General features: G+C 39.7%; 1 protein-coding gene and 1 long non-coding RNA gene across 2 annotated transcripts in view; both read right to left on the bottom strand.

Annotated features, from left to right (window-relative positions):
• LOC104915579 (maestro heat-like repeat-containing protein family member 2B) overlaps positions 1 to 22962 on the bottom strand; it is a 445385-nt gene that overhangs the window by 262127 nt on the left and 160296 nt on the right. The window lies entirely within an intron of this gene.
• Positions 3624 to 22962, bottom strand: part of LOC116217585 — a 79890-nt gene continuing 60551 nt past the window's right edge. The window contains exon 4 of the long non-coding RNA XR_004162278.1: positions 3624 to 4750. This is a non-coding gene — a long non-coding RNA (uncharacterized LOC116217585). The remainder of the gene's footprint in view (positions 4751 to 22962) is intronic.

Here is a 22962-nt window from a genome sequence, read left to right as displayed (position 1 = left end):
ACAAAGATGGTGAAGGGCCTGGAGTATCTCCCCTATGAAGAAAGGCTATGTGAACTGGGACTGTCTAGCCTTGAGAAAAGAAGACTGAGAGGGGACCTGATCCACGTCTATAAGTATCTAAGGTGTGGGGGGCAGAGTGGCGAGGCCAGACTGTTTTCAGCAGTGTGAGACAGGACAAGGGGAAACGGCCAGAAACTGCAGCATAGGAAGTTCCGCACAAATGTGCACAAGAACTTCTTTACAGTGAGGGTGACGGAGCACTGGAACAGGCTGCCCAGGGAGGTTGTGGAGTCTCCTTCTCTGGAGATATTCAAGACCCGCCTAGACACCTACTTGTGCGACCTGGTGTAGGGAACCTGCTTTGGCAGGGGGGTTGGTCTCGATGATCTCTGGAGGTCCCTTCCAACCCCTATGATTCTATGATTCTACGATTCTACGATTCTATGATTCTGTGATTCTATGATTCTATGCTATGCAATGGAAGAGACTGTCAGCACCTAGAGCATCACTGCTAATTTGTCTATATCATTCTTTTGAGAGACGGTTAATCTTGACACCAGACCAACAAGTCTGTCAGTGTCTTGTCCATTTCTTTATATAAGATGACCCAGAGGAGGCGGGGCACAGGTGGTAATTATGTTGGGATCATGCTTTTGGGGCTGGTATCCAGATCATTTGGCAACTAACACAAATGCCTCAGTTGAACTCAGTGTGGAAAAAAAACCAGCAGGAGGTCTGAGTCCATACTAGTGGGCTGGACTGGGCTGCTCAGCAGCATTCCTGCACCCAGAAGGAAGTGGTGGTGAAGACAAGACCATCTCTTTTCTGCCTAGTAGAAAGGACTCCTTTGCTATCCTATCCATTAACAGGACCCAGACCTGTCTTCTTTCCTCAGGAGCACTTCCCTGCTTTGCTCAATCTAATTTGATCAGCACTGAATGAAACCACAGCTGGTTTAGATCTACAGACCTCACGAAGTGTTTGGAAGGCAGACAGAATACTCAGCAAAAAAACCTGGTGGGGAGAAGAGGGATCCAGAAGCAGCAGCAGTGTTTGGGATGCCTTATTTGGCAAACAGAGTACAGCCTGGGGAGGCTTCAAAGAACAGACTGAGGGCTAGGGCAATCCCTCCTTCTGCACAGATAATGTCACCTTATGCTGGAAAAAGAAACCTCACTCATTTTGATATCATTCAAGAAAAACTCTCCTGATACCACTTTAAAGGCAAACTTCCAGGGCGGAAATATCTTAGGCGCTCCTCATAGATTACCAAACTGCACTTTGGGTGATGAAATGCATTGGAAATTTAAGATTTGACATTTTTCCAGTATTTATTGTATCTGCTTTTCTCTGCTGCCACGAGGTTAGGCAATTAAAGAAAACAGCTTATCATGGGGTTTCAATCAATTTTCTTCTCAGGTTCTCATGCATGGAGATAATGTTGAATTGCTTAGCTTGTAAATACTGCAGGGTAATGTTTATTTGTTTAAAACTGCTTTCATAAAACCGCGGAATGCTTTGTTAACCCTAGATCACTTATGAACAAACAACCATCCTCAGATTATGTCTTCTTTCATATGTATACCATGGTTTAATCCCTTACTTAAAAGCGATTTTATAAAAAAGTCACATGATCTTTCAAATGCTTCCACTATTTTTTTTCTCAGTGACCAACACATAGAGGTCACCTCTCTTCCTCTGCTGTTACCCTCCTATAGAATCCACTTCCCGCTTCCCATTTATTTTAAATACTAAGTTTCATCCACAGAAATATATTTGTTATAAAAACAAACTTCTGTACTGCTGGAAATCAGAAATGGCTCTGAAATTCAGTTCTAGCGGAAGAGCTTCCTGTCACAAAATAGGCACAGATTTAGCAGCAACTACAACTGCACACTGGCTTTGATGTTTTTCTTCTTTATTGCTTATCTTATTTGTTCTTCGTATTTATTTCATCAAAATGTTCAGTTGTCTCAGAGAGCTGCAGTTATGCCTATGAGGGCTGCATCCATGGCTAGCTTCATCTTGTTCCATGATCAATCATCTAGATCCTAACCATGACTTTGTATGTGTAGGTAAGTATATTCTAGCCATCTTCTTTTAGTCCTAACATATTCTTGTCCACTACTACTGCCTTCTCTTTATACCAGAAGGTTTTGTGAGAAGCAGAGTTCAGAGATATTGGCTTTCCATTGCATGCTGTGATGCAAGTTTTAGAAAATCAATAGATGCTACATCTTTCTGCCAGTGGAAATTGGCTAGCAGATTTAAAGCATGAAGTACTCATGAATTCAAAGCAGGACTGCATCAGATTAATTCTTGCTAGGAAATCAGTACAAAAGTCTATTTTTTCCAAGCCCCTCAGTTGACTGGACCCCTCATCCCCTCACAGAGTTGACCCTGCTCTTCTCCCCAGCAGACTCCCCAACCCTTTTTGGGTGTCCATGAAATGAAAGCCTGATGATTATCCCCTTCCTGTCTATAGGAAAACCAAGTGAGAAGGAAGACACTCCAATCACCAAGTGACACATCCTGAGCTCTGATACTGTGGCGGCCCAAGGGCTGCCAGCTGGCTTCTCTAGGGAGCCCAAGATCTGTCACACCAATGTCCCACCTTGTTTTAGAAGGAGGAGCTGAGGAAAGGTGGAGCTGGTGTACCACGCCCATCCACCCCTGTCCTAAAGCTCTGCTATTAACCACATGAGTTAATGAAGGCACTGGAAGCTCTTTGCAAGAGCTGCTTCTCTCATAACCCCAGCAAGGACCTAAATGCTCTCTCAGAGTGAGCCTCAACCACTTGCCTCATGTATACATCACCACCACCAGGGCTTAACATCATTGGCGGAATTGCCAACACTGCTGGAAAGGGATCACCAAATTTACAGGCGACAGTTTCCGTTTATTTTCCCCGATAAAACCATTGTGAAGATCCACTATCCATTATTTAGTGAAAGTCTTTCCTGAAGTGCAGTCACCTGCGAGCAGAGATGGGAAAATACATACTTTGGTCTTGGATTTCAATGTCCTCCTCAATTGACTTTGCTCCGAAACCAGGCCTTGCTGCGTCCTACGTTCTTGTATAAATCTGCCTTAATGCAGCTCCAGACATAATGCAGAGGAGGCATCCCAAAAGCAAACAAAGAAATCCTACAGCAAATGTGCTGCTGCTGTGCATGAAGGAAGGCCAAGGGCTGCAGTATTGTTATATGTGGGAGTGTTTTGGTGTTCTCTGCCTTACATCTGTCTCATGGAAAAATGATTTATTTCCTCCTCAAACTGTTCTGATACCAAGTGGCAGTTACCTGAGTGAGCCTCATTCTTAACCTGTGGGTGGGTAATCAGGGAGGGGGGCAGACCTGCTTTTCCCTTAGCAGAGAGAAGGTTTGCACAGTTGAGCTTTGTTCTGAGCTCAACAAGAGGAGCAGTGCACATGTGGTCTTCATTAGTGACGCTCCTTTGAAATGTCTCCAAGCCCTTGGATTGTAACTCTAGCACACAAAAGGGTGGGGGGAGTGAAGAAAGGAGGAAGGGAAGGAGGAGGAATGAGGCTGCTGGAATCGTCCCTGTGAAATTCAAACAAAGATGGAGATTTTCTTTTTTAATTTTTTTCCCATCACTTATTCTTTTTTTTTCTTTTTTCTTTTTTTTATCCCCCAGGCACAGAATTGTTCTTAACCTTCTGAACTGGAAAATACATTTCAGAAAAATCCACTGCTCTTCTGTCAAAGCAAAACCAACATGAATAATCTCTTTTAAATTACAAGCATTAAATGATAGAGGGGAACAGTTATCATTTTGTTGCTCTTTATGCATATGTGCTTGCGTATATGCTTTTGCGGTCATGTGAAAAGCCTCCAGCAGAAGCCTGGAGTTTAAAAACGCTTTTGAAGGAGTGGTTAGAGCAAGCAGAAGAGTGGGGATTTATCTGGCAAGCTGAAGTAATGGATGTTGATTTCTGTTCATTAGGAACCATGTCACAAAACTGCAGCCTGAACAACATGCATCCTCTGACTGCCTGGCATTTCCTCATGCTTCAAAACTGTATTCCTCTTCTTCCTGGGATAACTAATGAAGAAGGAAGTCATTTGGAAAAAGCCATACCAACTCTGCATATATTATTTTTCTATGATTGTCCTCATCAAATTGGATTTTATTAGGATTTCAATACTCTTAAATTCACATGCATAGATTTCCATAACAGAAATCAGTTAGATATTGATGAAAGCTAAAGAATATAAAGATAGATATAAAGATATATAAAGATATAAAGAATATAAAGAAGCAGAAAAATAACCAACAGCAAATACAAAGCATGTCAATTAATCCCAGAGGTGAACTGGTTTGTCCCCTACTCCCTGTGGGAAATGAGAAAATTTCATGGCACTGACAAAATGACATCCATGGCTCTTTCTTCGGAAGGCTGCTGAAGCATCCCTTCGACCCCTGGAAGGTTTGAGACATGCTGATGTGTTCAGCTGGCCAGATATAGATCATGAACTTCTAACCCCACACACATACCTCCTTGCTTGCTACCTCCCCAGTTGGTCTGAATTTCCCAGTAGGTGTTCATCCACATGAGGTGGATGGCAGCTCTGACACACAGGCTGGAGCAAGAAGGTGCTGCTCTGTCTGCTTCTGTACACAGCGTGATGTTGCCTGTCCTCTACTCTTCCTTGGACATGGAGCAGAGGGTCTCCAACACTCTGGCAGAACTGGGCTCTCCATTGTCAGCCGCAGGGGCCATTGTCGACTGTGAAAAGATGTTGTGAAATGTCAGAATGTGCCAGCAAGGTTAGACTAGTGAATATTACAGGCTATTTCATTCTAACAATATATTAATGCAGAAAAAAAAAAATACTTCAATAGCTTTTGTTAAGAGAGCTCTCACAGGGTGGATGTTCGGATGTGGGAGTCACTTCCCTCAGTTCCTACTTTCTGTATGTGGTCATAAATTGCAGTAAGATCTCGTTCTCCCTTTGATCCATAAGCTGATATCCATCAGATGGAAATATTGAAAACTCCCTAACTTTCAAGTGGGCAGATAGCTTGTTAACAAAAAACTGCTCAGGAGAATGGCTCTGGAGTTTTGAATCATGATTATGACTAACAACATATTTTAGGAACTCAGTGCACAAACAGCCTCACTCTAATCTCTCAGCAGGTTCACAGCCAGGCAGCTCTCTCATTTGATAACCAGAGAGACTAGAATCAGGCTCAAGACAGTCATTTTTATACCACTTGGTATCCTAGTAATGGCCACAAAAAGGGAATATGAACCTTTTGTCTCCATACTTCTACAGACACATTTCTTGTGTATTTATTGCACTCCATTCACAGGTATTTCCAAAAGCCTAGTATCACTCCTGCTTCTGTAGCTCTTTAAATACTCATTCATGGCAGAAAAACAACCCTGAATAACATAGGGCTGCCATTGCATGCTTCTTATCTCACCTTCCCCAGCCTAATCCTCTTATAATGTCATTGGCTTCAATAGACACATCTCTGATAATGTAAATTGTGGCCACTGTAAATAAGATCAAATCGTACTGTAGCCCATGTTGTTGTAAGAGGAGACATATGAAGCAGAAACAGTGAAAATGCTACATTTCACATTCAGCTACAGCTAGAAATGCTTTTATTCTAATTAGTCAAAAATGTTGGCTCTAGCTAAGTGCTAGCTGCCGAACAAGTAAAATGGATTATCATCAATACATGCTTGATTCAGTAAGCATATTAGTACAACCCAACAGGTATTTTGTTTTAGAGCAGGTCATGACCACAGACACAACTGCACCATTACTTTGGAGGTGTAACACCGGACCACACAGCACTCCTCACTCATTCTTAGTTCCAGGCACACTATACAGAACATTGCTATACGATGGCAGTGATGTTAGAGATCTCACTACTCTGGCATTCAAGCAGAGCAGTTCCTACTGCACGTGTGCTCCTGTTTAAAATCTGTGCCTACATTGGCAGCCCATGCTGGCAAGCTGGAGCCTCCTGACGCAAAAGCAAGGATTTTCAGAGAGCAAGGAGTGAGAAAAATGTAAAAATCTGATCGTAAGAAGTAGAAAAATAGTTCCGCATTCAGCCTCTTCTAGAATGAAGATGTTAACCATGATTCCACTTCTGTTGCATTGTAAAATGATCCAAGCAAAACCAAAAATGTGCTTTAAAAATGGCTCCAATAGCAAGACCTCAAAAGCTAAAACTCGTACATCAAACACAAAACTTCACAAAATAAATCTGCCAGTGCGCTTTGTTGCAAATTGTACTGGTCACCAGACAGCTTCCTTTATTTTTACTGGGTGCAGTGTGCAGACTTTTTTTTTAGATTAGATGCATCAAGTGATGAATCACTTAGTATTTAAGAAAAGCACATATTTCTTGAGATACGTCCACTGTTCTGTTTGTATCAGTATATCTATGATATCATTTCTTCCCTGTGTTATTTTGAATATCTCTGTTGCCTACAGGGACTAGAAATTGCAGATGCAGGCAGAGATTTTTTTTCTGAGTTAAATAAACATTTTCAACCAGTTTGCAGTTTGGTTTCAGTTTCTCATGTTATCCATACATCTGCCCATTCCTAACAATAGAGAGTTGCTGTAAACTTCATAAATTTTTTTTTGATAAAAAGCTTTGATCTAAATTTTGGTAATGTGACCACTGTTTTCAAGTATTAAACTGAAGGTATGCTATTTTCAAAAAGAAGAGGGTTAACACTTTTTAAAACTCTATCACGACTCAGGCTGGAAGTCTGTCTATTTTTAGTGTTCTACAAATACTAGTTCTTCCTCCTGTAATGGGATTGTTTATAGTAAAAGCATAAAATTACTGCTTTCTCCAGGCATTCGGGAGGCACTTATTTGTACTATATGGTTCATAATTAGTGTTAATTACTCTGAAATTAAGCATTCTTTATTAAGCATTTTGAAATCCACTGAGAAAAAATACTTCATCAAAGGAGCATTGATGACAATAACAAAATTCTGCAAATACTAAATAATCATTCAGACCTTACCATACCTTCCATGAAAACATGAATAATGTATCTAACCCTTTCAGGTCTTTCTGTATTTTCCATGTTACTAAGATGGAGGTTTAAGAAGGAAGGAGACAGGCTCTTTAGAAGGGCTTGTTGTGAGGGGAAATGGTTTCGAATTAAAAGAGGGGAGATTTAGATTGGGTATAAGAAAAGGTTTTTTACAGTAAGAGTAGTGAAGAACTGGCACAGGTTGCCCAGAGAGGTGATGGCTGCCCCATCCCTGGAGACATCCAAGGTCAGGCTGGATGTGGCTCTGAGCACCTGCTGGAGCTGTAGGTGTCCTTGCTCATTGCAGGGGAGTTGGACTAGGTAGCTTTTAAGGGATCCTTCCAACTCAAACAATTCTATGCTCCTACTCATATGGACTTTCTCTGTAGTAAAGCAACTTCAGCTTTTCTAGTGTCTCTTCAGGGGCAGTTTCTGGCAGACTGCAAATGTTCCTCTATTCTGCCTCTAAGCCTTCCCTCCTCTTTGCTTTCTGCCTCAGGACTGAGCACAGTGTCAGAGCAGTAGGTGTGCTGTCTCCAAAAGCCCTACAGTATTGACCTATTATAATTTCAATTGTCTGACTTGCCATATTGAATTCACACAGATTTGAAGGTTTAGCTTTTCATTATATCATGGTGTTAACTGTGAGAAAATGAAGCAAATCTCAGGAGAAGGAAAGGTCAATGTGCAAAGGCTTAAACAAAGGTGTGGAAAGGCGCATGAAAGCACCTCTCCTCCTCCTCTCTCCCCTCTACCTCTCTGAGGGAGAAGCCAGCCAAACACACAGACATATAGCAGAGCCCTATGGCTCCCCACAGCTGCCCAGGATGAGGCATTGATGTGCAGGATGATGGGATAAGGAAGCTGGTGCTGAAAGGGGCCCCACAAGATCAGGAGAAGTCTTTTTTTATGATCTTAGGTGTGATTTTCATTTATGTTAAAATGGCCCTCTTGTACCTCAGGCCTAGGAGTTGAACAGGATCGGCAGAAGGCAGTTTTTGACATGCATGGCAGAGCTGGACAGAAATACATGTACAGGAGACAGAACAAACAGGTATGTGGTGAAGCAGAACTAAGAGCACAGCCTGTCTTTATGATGTGTTGTCAGTGGTGACTCTTGTAGGCAGGCACCAAAATATTGTTTTCTATCACTATTCGGAAACGAATCTGTAATTTTCCTGATTTAAATTGTTTTTTTCATATGGTAAAGAATGGTTGGCTCCTGACTGAGATTGTTAACCTGGACACTAATGTTTTTAACACCTCTACCTCTGAGATTACATAAAGATATGGGCCTGCAAGTATGGCCAGGCTAGTAGAATTCAAGGCTCCCGGTCTGTGATACTTTTCTGATTATTTATAAGAAATACATGAAGCACAATTTCCTTGAAATCAGAGAAAGTCAATTAGCAAGAGACCATCAATTTCCTCGTTGTGCCAAGGCCCTTTTTCAGCAACTGCTTGAAAACACCTACTTCATGAATTTTGGCATCCCTGGACAAGTGGAGCAGCAGGGCTGTGTTGCATTTTCCTATACTACATAAACATCTACCTGAATTGCAAATAGTGTTTATACCAATAACAAGCTGCAAAGTGCAAGACTATGTTGTGATAATTGGAAGATCAAAAGGTAGAGGAACTCTGGCACTTTGGCCTTCTCAGAATGCTGCTCACACTGCTAGGTTGGATATATTGGATTAATTTTTGCCTCTTTTCTAGTCACTGTTGTGTTCTGCATTGCAACAAATGAAGCATTGCTTTCTTGACAGCATAGCAAAATCAGAACCTACATTGGATAAGTTAAATATAATACATGAAAAATGCTACTTGGAATGTTCCAGAATTTCCAGTTTTGTAACAGCATCTGCAAAAAAAGACCCTTTCCCTGTGCAAGCAACATGTTTACTTATAGCATGTGCATTTGAGGAGAGGATTTCTGTCTTTCCTTTTTCTGTCTTTCATTTAAGTTCACCTGAAGGCAAAAAGGCCAAAATATTTGAAAGAGACCAATGTTAGTTTTCTTTTAATGAACTGTGCAGACTGCTTCATGGCATGATCATTTCTATTATACAGAAGTCAAGCTTCCATGAATTCTTAGCTCTTTTAAATGAGATAATGGTTCATCTTTGCAGATAGTGATTTTCTGATCCGTTAGAATTGTGCTTATATAAATAACTGAAAATAAAAGCTCCCACACGTGTTTGCGGTTTGTTCTCTGGCCCTGTGTTCAGTATCCCATATTTTTTATCCCAAACTCAACTAACCCAGTAAACCTTTGTTGAGACTCACAGGGGTTAGAGTCAAGAGTCTGTGATGTTTCTATGTTTTAAGTATCAGTTGCCCTCATGCAGTGTGTAGCAGACAGTAAACAGCCAAGATCGCAGTACCAAGGGATTCCCATCTTCAAAACATGCTCCAGGCTATATTGCATCCACTCTTGTACCCAACAAGCAGGACAATAGCAATGCTGCATACAGGACAGCCATATATATATTGGCAGCAAGATTTGGAGCGTGTAACAGGAGTTCTGGAGTCACCCATGTTGCCAGCAACCTTACAGAAAATGTGCCTGTGCTAGAGGGAGCCTGCTGGGCTACAGTACACCAGTATAGAAAGTCTCTGTTCTCAGAGGCCCCACAGCCCACCTGTTTTTGCAGAGTGAATGGAAGATGATGAAGCAAATTATATACAAAGCCAAAATAAAAAACACCACACACGAAAACATCCAACATGAGAAAGAACTGGAATGTGCTTTGTGTGCCCTTATAAGTAGCAAAGAAAGGAGGACAGAATGGAGGGCTGAAACTAGATGATCATTGTGGTCCTTTTCAACCCAGGCCATTCTATGATTCTATGACCCTATAAGAGGTGTAAGTACTCATGGAATCTAGGAGAAAAGTGTTATGCACAACCTTGTGAAAAGGAGATATGGGAAAAGTCAAGAAAGAGTATCCATATTGTGTTGTGGAAGTAAACCAAAGAAAATAAAAGCAGCAGCAAAAGCAAACTGCAGTTCTTCCCTCTTGTTTTCCATTAGGAGAGAAAATCACAGTGACTTTGTACACACAGAGCATCTTTAATTCTTCTCTGATGTGGTATTCAGTGGACAGACAAAGCTGCATCAAGGTAAACTGGTTTTACATTAGTGAGATTTTGTTTCATTCTGAGAATACGGTGTTCACCATTCATTTTCCAAGGCACTGTGCTGGGACATTGCTTATTTGGCTCATTCTTTCCAAAACAGGAGAAATACCTTTTGTCTGAATGATTACTTCTCCTTAGTTACTATCTATCTGTGATAACTAGCTAAAAAATAACCTTTTGCTGTGTAGTTAGTTTTCAGATAAGGTACAGGAACATTTCTAGTGCACCAACACACAAAAGAGGGACACTGCAGTGGCCAAAATAGAAAGCAAGAGAAAACATATATCTGCTTCTTTTGACTGAAGTGCTGTTTCATGCCTACTTCAAATGTTCATCAAAAATAGTCTGTATCTTGGTTGTTTTCTTAGCTGTGTAGCGTATCTAATGGCTCTGAATCAGGTAAAAGTAACCTCCGTCCAGATTGTCTCTCTGTTCCTTTCTTCTTCTCTGCTCTCAGCTACATCACCCCTACATGGGTACTCTTTATGCCAGCTTTGGGACTCACTGGAACTTCCATAAAGCAATCCAGTTTATTCATTCAGCACCAATTTGTCCAGGTGGATTATGCTGAGTGCAAAGAGGGAGCTGATGAGCTCCTCTTCCGCTCATAGCTGGTCTGGCTATGGTTGAGACACGGGAAGTGGCAGGATCATTAAGACATCATTATTTCACACTAGGCACTTAAGTTCAATTCACTGCCTTTCCTAAAAGCCTTAGATAATATATGCAAATAACACTTTACTCCTAGTCACATTTAAAATCCAACCACTGCCTCAATTTTGAGCCAAGGAGCTTCCTTAGCTCCAACTCCTAGCTATGTTTAGAAGCATTCAGTTCTCAAGATAAGAAGGGAGTGACCCAGCTACAGGACTTTGGCTTTCAGTGGGAAGTGGCCTCCTCACTGTGTTTAAGAAGCAGGCTCATATTTTCTTGTGCATTCTGGCTTCTTCATTCTTTTATTCTCAGTTGCATAGTGAATTCTCTTTGCCCAGATGGCAATAAGCTTCATGGCAAAACCTTGGACTCAACTGCCTTATCCTGGAAGACAATGACCTAGAAACTAAGGCTTCTTAATTCCCATAGAAATGTAATTGATGCAGTTTTTCTCTTCCCTAGAGAAGTGCCATGTAGGATCTCACCCTGTTTCATAACTCAGATCATTACAGAATTCATGAGATTTTGAATCCTGAGGAAAAAAAAAAAAAAAGAATAAACCTACTTTTTAGCAGTTTGGTAAAACTGTTTCATTGTGTTTTGCTGGAATTCCTCTACTTGTTGAAATTACTCACGAAAAATTGCAGAGGGCTGCTCTTAGTGGAGAGCCTTCTCCATAGCAGTACAGGGTAAATGAGTTGCACTAGGTTTACATCAACTCTTGCCATCAACTTCTCACAAACTATCTGTGAAACAGCAAAATCTTCAGGCACTTTGTGGATCAAACTCAGCAAATTCAAAAGCTCAGCTGAAACTCTAGGGTTAAAACTGCAGCTAACATCATTGTTTAAGCAGAAAAGAATTTTGTACTAGAAATTTACACCTTCTCTTATGTAGGGACAGCTCTCTTGGGGATGTTACACCTATGATGGAACAAATTTCCTCAGGAACTTTCAACTGACCACAGCAAAACATGTTGGTTTTGAGCTTGCTCTCTGAAAGATAAACATGTATCATTATTAAAAAGCAGGAACAGAAAAAAAACACAACAAATGCCTAACTATCTAACTAAACCAAATCACCATATTAAAACATAACATTTCCCGTGAAGAAGGAATGAGTCCCATATGACATATTTCAGCTTACTAAAGGCACAAAATAAGTACACTGACGTTACAGTGATGAAGGAGAAACAAGGTAAAGTCTCATGCAGTAGTGCTGTATTGCAAAATGCCTGTAATATCACATTTGAAAGGATACAGATCTGCAAACATGTCAAAGACTCACACAGTGTAGAAATTCAGAGGTTTTAAGAAAATAAAGGTACACAGCCTGCACAGTAAGATCACAAGTTGTGCTAATGACACTTTGCCTTGAAGAGGGTTGCTTTGATATGGTCACTATCTGTGTACAAATGGAATGACCAGTATTTTGCTCTAGTGCACTCCGAAGAAAAGCCGTTTCTCAGGGCCCTACTGACAAGCTCTATTAGATGAAGAGCCCTCTGTTTAATGGGAAATACATTGTAACTCAGCTTTCTTTGTTAATGGGTTATATAGCATATACATCCTCTGAATGTAGAGGAGCATTTTTGTTTGGAAAAATAAATCACCAGATCAGAGGATGAATGACAAATAAGAAGATTGGGAGTTTGGCTATGAACTATTCCTTAGGAAAGCTTGTGCTAGGCTGGGTAAGAACAAGCAAAAAAGAAATGCCTACTTTAATTTGTTTGTGGAAAATAACAAGCTTTTACTTTTTAGGTTTTCCTCTTCTTAGCTGCTGCAGCTGTGTACAAGAGTTTCGTGCTTTCTATTGAGCAGGTGTTGACTTTTGCTAATGGATTATATAGCCATAGTCTGTCAACACATCATTATAATTCAGTGCTTCAAGAAATGGACTGAGACTTGGAGCCACATTCAGAGACATTTCAATTCAAACCTCCAACTGTATTTAAAAAACCGTATCTAAAAGCTCCCATCCAAGACACTGGAATGTGAAGCATGCAGGAAATGTTATCTTATTGGCCTCAAGTCTGCCAGTGATTGTGAAATAGCTTCATTATTCTGGGAAAAAATACAAACGCTGTTCCAGGCAATGAGAGATTCATGTAAACTTGTTAAATTTTTAGGGAATACAAATAATACGGAGTCTGGAGAAAATCTTCAGTGCTCCATCACATGAAGATAAGATTGGTGTGAAAGACTGCCTTTTGTAAACACTTCCCATATGAAAACGCACCTAGAAGCATATACAGCTAATACGTCTTGTTGGACCTATTTCTTAAAATGAGTTATTCTCAGAAGGTCTGCATTCAGTGGAGATACAGAGTACTAGCACTCCCACTAAAATGTGTCACACAGGTGAGAGAGCATAACAGGATACTGAACCACAGTGCCCATGTTAATCTTGCACTGTACCCCCTGGATTCAAAGCTGGGTGGTACCTCCACAGTGAAGTAGATGTGTACTGTGCTGCAATCTCATCTCTTGACTCAGCCCAATCAAAAGGCTTGGAAGTTCTCACCCAGCCTGTGGGCCCTCCCAGGGAAATGAGTATAGCATTCCACACACATTGATCTAGAAATTCAATTCTGGGTCCTTCTCAGATCTTCATTTCAGTCACTCCTCAATGGCCTCAGAGTAGTGGGTGCGCTCCACATAATGTGGTATTTGTGAAGAGATACTAACATTGGAACTAGAGTTAAAGGCTACCATACTTCTGTCCTGGATCTCCCAGCATCCTTTTCCACAAAAGAGGCAGATACAAACATGGATTTCTCTTTCAGACCAGACATAAAGCAAATAAGCAGTGAGATTTTTAGCTCAGAGAGTCATTGTAAGGCTTAAACTTATCTCTGGACATAATTTTAAACATTTCTTAATGTTTACACAAACAAGTAAAAGCTATGTTATTCTGTGGATCTATTTCCATTTCTGTGGTCTGATCTTTTCACCCATGTTAGGATTAAATTTGAGCCGCAAAAAACACGTCGAGTTCCATATCAACTACAAAATGCCAATACACAGAGCATTACATATATGCTGGTTGCTGGCCAGCTGGCATTTTAAACAAGTAGTTCAGGGAAAAGCAATTTTGGTTGGGGATGACCACAGCTGGCTTCTCATTAGACTACATTTTCAAAATGTAATATTGCCAAGCCTCTGAAGTTTTAACGACTTATTTTAGACTTTCTCTGATTCCTCATAAAATGAAAGGGGGGGAAATGTAGCATGTCAACTCTCTGAGTATATAACTTTGTGCACTTCATGTACTTACTAAGTGTTTCTGTTATACCACATCTATTTTTTGCAATGGTTTGAATGTCATCCTTACTCTTGCCACATAGTAAGTGTGGTAGCTGAAATGCCTCCTTGAACAGATGTGACCCCTACATAATGTAAACATTGCCAAATGTTGCCTCTTGGCCTTTGGAAGACCACTAAATCATTGTAAATCTGCAAAGAATAAAGTGGCAATACAGTGTAACTAAGCTTGTAGTCCAGTAAGAAATGGTCCAGAGTTGTCAGAAAGAAGCAGCAATTGAGAAATCAGAAGGAAGGGTTTTTTAATCACTTTCACTTCTAGATATATTGGAGTTTATACAAGAAACATTCTCAGTGATTTAAAACTTAGACATGCAGAAAAAGTTAACTGAAAGGCAATTATAAATCACCATTTTCCAACAGACATTCCAGCATCATTCCCAGCTTCAGCTCAGGATACATTACATCATTCTTTAGGAAGAAAGAGTCTAGGCTATTTGAAACTGACTTGAACTTGTCAAACAAAATATAGTGTTTATAGATAGATTAGGTTGCTCTAAATTTAACATAATATTCTTGTTCTGTACAGGTCTTTTGGTAAGTGATTAAACATTGGAAGAAAACCACAACTGTTTCCTTCAGAGATTTGTTCAGAAACAGTTTAGTACAGACTTGGATGCATCATTTGCTAATTACTTCCGATGAGCAATAATGTTTAGATGGCTTCCAAATAATACTTTCCTCTCCTACACACTTTATAACTTCAAATGTTAATAGATCCTTTTAAACTGTAAAGGAGATTTTGGAAAAACTGTTGTCCTCTTCAACAGACTTAGTGGGAAACAGTAGAGTCTTTCAAAAAATTAGTAACAAAGTTGTGACACAAACTCAGAAAGTTTTAGCTCAGTACTTTGCTGATGTCTTTTGTTCAAAAGGACAGGAAAAAAAATATCTCAATAATATATATTAAAATACATCACAAATACATTCAGAAGAGACACATGGTAACTAAGAAAGTAATTACAACCAAAGTATGTCAATTATTAATAGTTAATTATTAAAGTGTGGCATATAATTTACTTTCCTAACACTCATAGGAGCATCATAGGAACATGCAAAAAAATGGTACATCATGATGAATGTAGTGATGCAGAGTTTTAAATACGAGTTTTCCTAACTTTTGAATGTTTGACTGCTGATCTTCTAATATTCTTACTCCAAAACTCTATCATATAACATGAGTATGGTGGAAGCCACTGATTTAGAAAGTTACTGATGCAAACACACTGTCAAGGTTTACAAAATATGCACTCTTTCCTCTTCTGGCTAACCACAAAAACTTCACAAACAAATGTAACATCAATGCTCATGTGGACGGGCACCTCAAGAACAAGCAGATGAAGACCTATCCCCCCACTGCCCATCCAGCCCATTCTTCCTCCAATAGGGTGCCTCCTGTAGCTTCAGGAAGAAGCTGGCTGAACACTGGGCAAGATTTTTGCCTCCTCTCAAAGATGCAATGTCAGTGCATCCTCAGGTAAGTAATGCAGTATCTGGAACAATTATTTTTGACCTTTCCCTAGAGTGGATCACATCTTCATGCAGAGCTGGTCCAATTGCAGATTTCCCTTTCATGGTATATTTTTCGGACTATCTCAGTAGCTTTCTTGAGAAAGAAATATCAGGAAAACAGCACAACAGATTTCTCAGTTTCTGCAAGTTCATCAGGAGCAGAGTCAGAGTCCAATGCTCCCTGACTAGATTCTTTTAGTTATTCCACATGGAGAGGTTAATACCACATTTACACATTTGATGACGTTTGACGTTACACAGGATTTTGATATAGCAGAGAGATAAAGCAATGTGTTGAAATCACCACGCAAGCACAATATAGCAGTTGCGACATACATTTGGATCACAATGCAAATGTGGTTCTCATTTCCAGGTTCTATATGCTCACTACCATGACACAAAATATTCCCAACAGAAAGGGATGCATGGCATGAAGCCAGCTCAGAAGAGTTGCCCTCTAAGTTCATTTTATTGATTGCTCAATTTTATGCTCTATCCTGGGTCTGAGCCATGTACACACTTTCCTCATTACTGGTCTGGCTACCTCAAGAAGACATTCCATTTCTTGATTAACTCAGGGAAAACCATGGACCCGTTGATCCACTCAACTGATACGGTAATTTATCTGAAACAAAGGCCACCCTCCATTTTCCTTAAGTTTAGCTGTGGTCACTCCCTACCTTCTTCAGAGAGCTTCACAAGCACATCATCTTTGCCCATCTCCACTGAGCATTCTTCCCAGCATAGGGTTGTGTCCATCAGTAACAAGCATATGATATCAAAGAGTTCTTAGGAGATGATCAGAAATTGCTCTATAGACAACAGCAAGCAAATGCTTGAAATAGCATAATTCCTCTAGTGCCATAAAGCCAATTCCGAAGGGTAAGATTAGGCTTCACTTGAAAGAGATTTTGGAAGTTATTCTGGGGAGGGGGGGGATGGGGAACGGAGGGAGAAGAGAAAGCCTGTTCCCCTGTCCAGAGCATTAGAAGTTTTTTTTTCTAAAATGAAGAAGAAGAGTAATTACATGGAATCTTTTTCCCTTTTTCTCCTTTCTTTTCCCATTTCTACTTAGTAAAAACTTAACATGATCATGACTCAGGCAAACTATGCTTGGCCTTCATAAGCACAATACGCCCCATTTCCTGCAGCTAGCAGGGGATATCAGATTTCTCGCTGTGGCTGAACAATGCCTGCTGCATTTAGCTTCAGAGGTCTGAAACGGAGTGCCTGGGCTCACTTCACTCTTCTCCCAGTTTTCAGAAAGCTTGATTTCTGCACTACAGGATCTCCTTATGCAGAACACTAAGAGCAGAATCTTACTTTGATGTGTGCTTATAGAGCAGGTTGCCCAGAGGAAAACCCTTAGAAAGAGGAACAGCACAATACTCATGCTCTCCCCCTTTTGCTGAAATTGGGATTGTTGGAACGTTTTGTTATTTAGATCTACATCCAAAAGAAAATATGCAAACAAAGTATTTTGATTTGGATGAAAACGAATTAAAAACTTCCCATTTCTTGCCAAATAAAGCAAAAAACCAGAAGGTGGATGGAACATTTGAAGGTTTTCCATGAAATAATAATAAAACAACCACTACTGTTTTCAAAATGTATTTTTAGGAAAGGCAAAAGACTAGAAAATTGAGAAAGCTTTTGGACAGTAGCTGTAATCTTGCTCAGTAATTCAGTGAATTTTAGACTCGTTGCCCAGGGCTTAGGAGTTTCCAAGCCTATCTTCTCCTCTGCATATGGCAGTTTGATTTTCTTGCCTTCCAGAAAAGGATTTGAACCACTAGCCCATGGGATATATGTTGGATTTTCACTTTCTTCAGTTGCAGGTTTTTTGTTTGTCTCTTTGTTCTTGCCTATTCTTCTCAGTCAAAAGATGATAAAAATAACACCTTAGTGTACTGCTAGGAGCCTTAAGATGATATGGTCACAAGAATCAAGATTAAGTTCAGCTCTTAGGCTGCATGGATCTGCACTTCTGCTCTAGATGAAGGAATCATAATATTATTAAGGCTGGAAAAGACCACTAAGTCCAACTGTCTAGTCCAACTGTCAATCCATCACCACCATGCCCACTAAACCATTTCCCACTCTTGCAAAGCGTCAGACACCAGACTTTTAGCTTTCAGACTTCCAGCTTTTTGTCATCTGCATGTCCAACCACATAAAGCAGAAATGTAAAAGTAGGAGAGCAGAAGTTTGTACACATTTTTACACAGCTGAAGGTCCAGAGGTGTGGACCTCTCAGGTATGAAAGGAATTGAACACAGTTCTCCCAGATCAAGAATTAGTTGGTCTAAAGAGACCTTTAACAATTTTTTTTCATTCCAGACCCATTTTAATAACCAAAAGTATAGATCCAATTTACATCTGATTTCCATCTTTTTTTTTTTTTTTTCCTAGAAAATCTTTTTCAGAAACTCAGTGTTTTTCCAAACTAATTTCCTCCATGCCTGGCATTATGCTGAAACACAAGAACACATTATACAGTGATTACAGAAGAATATCTGATGGTTCAAGAAATAATTATGGGGAACTGAACCAAAGGACAGATGTTTTATAAGTTTCTCTGTGATAAACATGAGGAGGTAATGTAATAATGTGTGTGTATATATACATTCTGAATAGTAATTCTCATGTCCTTTTTTCCCCATCTTCTATTTGAGAGAATATTAACCCAACGGTCTTGCTCAAAACCTAAATATTGTTATTCTCCTGCATTGTTATCAAGTCAATTAGGGAATAGGGCATTTCTCTCACTTCAGTACTTCCATCTGTTTCTGATTTACCAGTTTTGTGTATTACGAAAATGTGCCAGACAGCAGCATCGTCCAATATGTTTTGTGTTCACAGTATATATATGAAAGATGGTTTAGTAACAGTAATTAAGCATTTACTGGCCTTCATTTTAGCTCAATATTTCTTTTGTGGAGAGGAAATGCTCCAGCTCCTGCAAAACTGTCACAGTGACTGCAGCATGCATATGGCATAAGGAAAACTGCATTTCAGCCTCCCACTGGAGCCTGCCAATGAAATTGTTAAATGCTAAAATCCTGATTCATCTGAAACAGTTTTGTTTGCATTATTATGTTCCTATAAGTTAAAAAATATATATCAAGATTACATCATGCTATGTCTTGTCCAAATATTTAGTCAGCAAAACCAAAGAGCTTATACTCAACATGGACAAGAGAAAGAGTAGAAGAGTGCATGCCAGGCAGGGAGAGGCCAGAAAACGGATTTCTTCCATAACCAAGTCATTTAAGGAACTGTCTGAATCTCAAGACGTTGCTGTAGTGGCAGAAACATGCAGCTAACTGCAGTGCTAACACAGCTTCAAAAAAACACAAAAAGCTTTCTGAAGGAAAAAACCATGAGAAATATGGTCAATTGCTACATGACAAACAAACAAAGAGTATGCTGCCATTCATAAGGCTGGAATGAAATGACTACCCAAATCATTATTGCTGCAAAGGAAAACACGCCTATGTAAAAATAGTAATCAATGGATTCCTGGAATTACTTTTCCCCGTCCCAGTTTTACCAATAGTCTTCTGTCACAGGTAAAATGGGGCATCAGAATGAAGCACAATATTTCACAAGATACAGCATATTTATATTGTCACATGCAGAAGCAGAGCAAATACCTGCATATTTCACAAGGCAGGCTACACTGAAGAAATCAAGGGACAGAATAGAGAACTGCATAGAAGCATGCACAGTTCTGAAACAAGAAGCACTTTTCTCCTTTGTGCTACAGTACTTTCCCTCTTATTCATTTCTATCACCTCAGCACTGAGGAGTATATCACATGGCCCAAGAATTATCACATTTCTGGCTCATACAAGATACTAAAATGCTCATGGAATTAGATTGCATGGTGTACCTTATCAGCTGATAAAACACAAGAAGAAGCCTATGGTCAGTTTTTATTTTTTGAAGTCAAATGGAGATACGAAAGAATTCCCCAGCTTCTTGCCTACCACCAAGTAAAAAAGAATACCTTGTAAGGCTTTGGACAGCCTGGTGGGTCTGCAAATTCATACTCATATGCAACTGGTATTTGTCAAAGGCAGCACTGTAGTTATTAAAAGTATAGTATGCATTTCTTAGCCATATAAGGAATATTTTTTTATCTGACAGTGGCACACTAATAAATATTGGGATTATGCAGTCCTTCCAATTACAAAAGATCACCCAAACAGCTATGCTCACCAGAATTTTACTCTCTGGAAGAAAATAGCAACCACATTTATTGATTTAAATGGCAGACATCTTCATTATGCGTGAATCAGATATGGAGGCTTTCCAAAATTCCACAAGGTTGAACACATATTTTATTGAGACTGCTCTGGAGTCAAAATGGGAAGACTCTTCTGATCTAAGTTTTTCACCTGTCTGTGAGCTCCCAATTCACCTATGGTAGCCTAAGGTTCATGAAGCTTCTCTACTAATTCCATATTTGCCCTCCAGAAAAAAAAACAAAAAAACAAAAAAAAACAGCTCAATTTGCACTCTGCATAGTCACCAAATCCCATTTCACTAAGGATATTTAGCAACTTTTAAAGATTAATTTGGTTTGCCTTACGTTGGCATGCACGGTGGATTTACTTAAAAGAACAAAAAACTAAACTACAACATGTCCACAACATTAACTCATAGGATTTTCTTCAGTGCAAATACATTGATCGTTCAAATCAATTTACTTATTCTGGAGTACCTGGTGACTAAAATAAGCCAGAAAAGCAGAACTTTTAAAACTACAGTCCAAAAGAGCAAAAACACATTTTACTTCAGTGAAATACCGCTATATACAACTTTCTCCCCAGTTGCATTTGTGCTTCTGTAAGAAGTTTCAGACCCTAATCCCAGTTCCATACAGTTGCCTCTCCACTAAACCCACCAGCAACCCCATCTGCTAGCACCACTGTCATCGAAAGGTTCTCCTTCACCTGCTTAACTCAAAATTAGCCTTTTGTTTTATTTTTAAACAGCTGAAATAGTAGGTTTTATCTGAGTAATTTGAATTGCAACCTCTCCAACAGAAGGTCCTCTGCATGCTAGGTAGCAGCATTCAGCTGAGGAGCAACAGAAAAGGAGTGCTAAACATAGCACAGGATAGGCAGGGGCAGAGGAGGACGTCTGCTTAGAGCTGAAGTTCCACTACTGGGTTTAAAACCATTTCATCAGGTATTGGATGCTTTTCAAAGAACCCCATCATTGCAGAGTTTCTGTTATTCTGCTAAAAAATTCATAATAACCAAGTGAAAAACTTCATTTTGAGGGGGATGGATACAAATGCTTGTTTGAATGAATGTAAAGGTGACTTTTTTCAATTATTTTTATTTGTATGTGTGTATGTTTGAGTTGAACTATGAGCTATAGTTCTAGACTTCCTTTCTCTTTTCCTTTTGCTGAAATTATTGAAACGATCTGTTTTCTATAATGCACATAACTTGTTTCTTACAAAACTGTAGGATTTATCTTGGAAGTCCTGTGAATCTAAGTGCTTTACAGAAGATGGAGCCAGCCAGGGACACTGCTCCCTGTGTGGGAATGAATGAAATTTGGTACTACAGCTCCCTCAAGACAATGCACAGTCATGATCTGCAGCTTAGCACTGGAATTCATGAACACAGGCCATTGTAATGCTTTGAATAAGTAAAACATTTCAGTGAAGCCTAGATTATTTTCATATTTTGTATATATTAATACTTCAGAATTTCCATTCCAAAGAAGATTTTGAAATTTTCCCATTTTGTCCTGTTGTGAAATAAAACTAATTGAGATGCTAGCAATTTCTATGTCAATCCTGCAATTCATATGCCTCAAAACATGCAGCATTTTCCTGTAATGTATTGAAACAGGCTCATGGGTACAACTGCAAATGTGCTGGGAACCTTACAAAACCAATATATTCAGCTTTCCCAATGAGCCACATGATGATTATGTAAGTATATGGCAGCTCCTATGGGGTTTATTTTGTTCGGTATCATCAGCAAGGGTTTTCTCGCTCGTATTTCTGTATCTTGATTTCCATGTACTGTAATCCCAACTGTAAATACAATCCACCTTGTTATAACAAAACGTCTTTGTAGAGCACACATATTCTTTGTCTCAGGGCCTAATGTTTGAGGAGTATAAAGGCTACATTCAATGCACTCCAGTCCGCAGCTGGAAAAATGACTGGAAAATTACTTCCTGGCCCAAAGCCAGCAGTAAGTTTGCTCAGGACATAATGCAATACAGGGCATGCAAGGCTCTGATCTGTATCTTTTAACTTGTGATGGGGAAACCCAGCTGTTCCTGTAATTTGCTACCTATGACTTACTAACAAATTAAGCACGCACTGGCCACGTAATTTGTCAGGGCCTTGAGGTTCACGTGGCCATGCCAGGGCAATGTCTCACCATAATACCCCTCAATGAGCCTAGGCCTGACCCTCATCTGCAAGCCCGTGTCCAAAAATTCAGCTTATTCCCATCACCAAAGAGATGCCCAGAGCCAGGGTTGCCCTAGTGCCCCTGGCTGCCTGCTTCTGACTGGAGTGGTGGGACTTTCTGGTGGGCCTTTCTTCTTAGTCATCGAAGTTGAGATCATGACCTCACTGGCCTATCAGCTCATTTCCTCTGTTCACAATCTAAAGTTTATGTCTCCACTACTGGGCTAGAGATGAAGGTCAGCATCTCCTCAGTTTGGAAAAATCAAACTCTGTCTTTATTAAAAGACAGACCCTGCCTTCAGTTCACATCAGGACTGGAACCGCAGTTTACCAAGACTATGAAAGACTTTTCCCTGAATGTCAGTAAGAAGGGTAGATCACAGAGTAAAGGTCATAAATAAATCAAAACCCACTACAAAGCATGAGATAGAACTGGAAGTAGAAATCAAAAGTAGGTCAAAGGACAGGGAAGAGGAATTATCTTCTGCACTAAGATTATATGTATGAATTGCCAGTTATAATGGTTACAATAGAGAAGAAAAAAAAAACAGCAGAAAACAAAAAACAAAAAAATCCCAACACCAGCAGTAACAAATATCTAGGTCACTAAGGCAGGGATTTGCTTTAGAATAATATAAAATGTAACTGCATTCATAAGCATATTGAAAAGATTTCCAGGACTGCGTTGTAGCATGTGTTTACACAAGCATTGAAAACATATGAAGAAAACTGCTACTTTTGTGTGTGTTGAGGATAGTGATGGGAGGAGATGTCTGTGCCCTTCATATTACATGTTATATTCAGTATTACACTTGCAGATAAATTAGGTGTTTGAG

This window comes from Meleagris gallopavo, chromosome 1, assembly GCF_000146605.3.
Source record: "Meleagris gallopavo isolate NT-WF06-2002-E0010 breed Aviagen turkey brand Nicholas breeding stock chromosome 1, Turkey_5.1, whole genome shotgun sequence".
In the NCBI taxonomy this organism is placed as follows: Eukaryota; Metazoa; Chordata; class Aves; order Galliformes; family Phasianidae; genus Meleagris; species Meleagris gallopavo.
The sequence above is the reverse complement of the archived record's forward strand: the minus strand, read 5'-3'. Positions and strand labels throughout refer to the sequence as shown.